Below are 3,217 nucleotides of genomic sequence, written 5' to 3' on the forward strand. Positions count from 1 at the left end.
ACAGCCAGATCCGATAGGTCTGCTGGACCTTTATAATGTCTGTTTCCAATTAGCTGAGGGATCATTGTAGCATAGCATGCTAAATGCATTCATACTGGTGTTCTGGTGCGATTAGCTGCTAGCTGCCACAACAATGCTAGTTTTTTCATAGCCCTATCTCTCTCTTTTTATTCATCTATGGAACAGTCAACAGTCAGGGAATGTTTGTTCTCAGAACTTCAGTTAACGTTCTCTCAACGTTTTGAACAAATTTTCTTCCAGTAACGTTAATAGTACGTTCGTTCAAAGTTATCTGGTCTTTAAAAATGTTCTCAAAACAGCACAAAAACGTTTATACATCATTCATGGAACTTTAAATCTTACTACATGTTTCAGAATGTTCAGGGTGTCACGTAGGCTCAGAGACTTGAGGGTAAGATCCAATTGGAGCATTTATTAGGGAAATCCAAAATCGTACTCATCCAGGCAAGAGTCAACCACCATCTAAACAGTCCACACATGAAGCAAAAAAAAAAAGAGAACAAAATACCAAAACAGAGTGCTCAGTAAAGCAGATGACAATAGATTAAAATGCGACAACAAAGGCAGAAACAAACTCAGTATAAATAGACAGACACTAATAACATAACTCAAGAGAGCTGGGTGCAATGAAGTGATAATGAGTCCGGGAAGTGGGTTATGGGAAATGAAGTCCGAAGTGATGAGGCAATAGTCCGGGGTGGAGTGCCCTCTGGTGGCTAACCAGGGCACTCCAACTGGTGATCATGACAGTACCCCCTCTCTACGGAGCGGATACCAGACGCTCCAAATGGCGAAACAAAACAACTCTCAGGAGGGAGGTGGACTGGAGGAGGATCAGGGGGAGGGATGGTGGGCCAGGTCCAGAGTCCCTGAGGGCCAGGGTGGAGCCGGAGGAACAGACCAGGGAGGCTCCAGCAGGGTTGGAGTCCTGGCTGAGTGCCAGGACAGTGCTGGAGGAACTGACCAGATGGGCTTCATCAGGTCTGGAGTCCTGGCTGAGTGCTAGGGCGGTGCTGGAGGAACTGACCAGGCGGGCTTCAGCAGGTCTGGAGTCCTGGCTGAGTGCCAGGGCGGTGCTGGAGGAACTGACCAGGCGGGCTCCAGCAGGTTTGGGTGTGGAGCTTGAGCATGGGTGGTGTCGACAGGGCAGACAGCTTGGGTGGCGTCGGCAGGGCAAGGAGCTTGGGTGGCACAAGAATGGCCTCTGGGATGGCCTCCGGGCCTACAGCGGACTCTGGGGAAGCCTCCGGGACTGGAGCTGGCTCACGGGCTGGAGCCGGCTCTGGAGTGGACTCACAGGCTGGAGCTTATCAGTGGGACTCAGAAAGCCAGGGTCTTGACTCATTGAGGGAGGCACGGTTGGAAAGTCTCTGTGAAAGGTGAATAGAGGTAAAGAGTCATCAAGGCAGTTATTAAAGATATCCTTCAGTGCCGTATCATTATAACCCAGCCCCACCACCATGGTCCAAAACGACTGGGCAAAGCCTCCTACCTCCATCCCCTGTTGTTGCAGAGCAGTTGAAGCCCGAAGTTGAGCCATCCACTCCTTTATAGTGGCCGGAGGATGAATTTGAATCCCCATACTGCTGGATCTGAAAATGGTTCAAGTTTTATGTCACGTATGCTCAGAGACTGGAGGGTAAGATCCAATTGCAGCATTTATTAGGGAAATCGTAGTCATCCAGGCAAGAGTCAAACACCATCTAAACAGTCCACACATGAAGCAAGAAAACAGAGAACAAAAAACCAAAACAGAGTGCTCAGTAAAGCCGGTGACAATAGATTAAAACTCAACAACAAAGGCAGAAACAAACTCGGTATAAATAGACAGACACTAATAACATAACTCAAGAGAGCTGGGTGCAATGAAGTGATAATGAGTCCGGGAAGTGGGTTATGGGAAATTAAGTCCGAAGTGGTGAGGCAATAGTCCGGGGTGGAGTGCCCTCTGGTGGCTATCCAGGGCACTCCAACTGGTGATCATGACACAGGGATGATTTAAAAATAGTATTCCAACCCGATCTCACAGCAGTTCCTACGTATATTATGAGGTGGCTAATTTCGTACAAATTCATATGACCTCACTTGTACAAATTCATGTTTTTTGCTAAATTGTACGCTTTTTATGAGCTGACAAATTCGTATGAATTCATACGAATGACCTACCCCAAACCCCGCCCCTAAACCTACCGTCACTGGGGTTTAGACAAATCGTATGAATTCGAGGTCCTATGAATTCTTACGAATTAGCCACCTCATAAAATATTTACGAATTGGTCGTGAGATAGTGTTGAATGTTCCCATAACATTTAAAGAATGATAAAATGGAATGTTTAACCAAGAGACACAGAACATTCAGAAATAATGTTTTCGTAACACATTTTTGTTTGCTGGGTCATTTGACACCATGCAAAAATAAACATCTGCAATCAGTGCTAAACATCTGCCATTTTTCAAGCCTACGCAATTAGCAAGAAAAATACGTTCTCTGCATAGTTTGGGTTAATAAATAAACTCTAACGTAATAAACTCTAACGTAAATACATATGTTTATTGCTCTTGTGTCTTTGATGATTAATGCTCTTTTCGGCATCAGTGTATTCAGATGTTCACCTCGCACACTCATTCTTCACGAGACCTGCCAGGTTTAGCCGATCACTCCCCTCATGAATAACACAAACCATATGACCAAATGAGACACTATAATCCAAACACATACAGCTGAACTTATGACCTGATTTACTTTATGCTGCTGACTTTTATGGCACGTCTATGGTTATTTGCAGGTGCTGACTCTCAGCCAAGTTAAGAGCAGGCGTTAAGAGTTTTATAACTCATCTGAACTATCTCTCAGAGTGGTGATTGTGAACTCCAAGTGGCGTTTGAGTGTCTCCAGGGAAGGGCGGTATGATATATTCCAGCATGATTGTTCGCTTGCGTCATGCACTTTGATTTTCCTCCAAGTTACATATGCTGCTTCTGAACAGCTTCTTATTTTTGGATTAAAACATGCTACACTGCAAGCTAGTAATGTAAAAGTAGCAATGTGGGAGTATGCTGTGATTTCTGTGAACATGCTTACTTAAAATACATCTTCAAATGCAACTGAAATCTATTTTTAGGAGCGTACACAGTAAAATCCCCAGAGTTAAATCAACTCTGCTCAGAGTACATATGTTTCCTCTCTAAATAGTGT

The sequence above is a fragment of the Megalobrama amblycephala genome, linkage group LG2 (assembly GCF_018812025.1).
Source record: "Megalobrama amblycephala isolate DHTTF-2021 linkage group LG2, ASM1881202v1, whole genome shotgun sequence".
Taxonomy (NCBI): Eukaryota; Metazoa; Chordata; class Actinopteri; order Cypriniformes; family Xenocyprididae; genus Megalobrama; species Megalobrama amblycephala.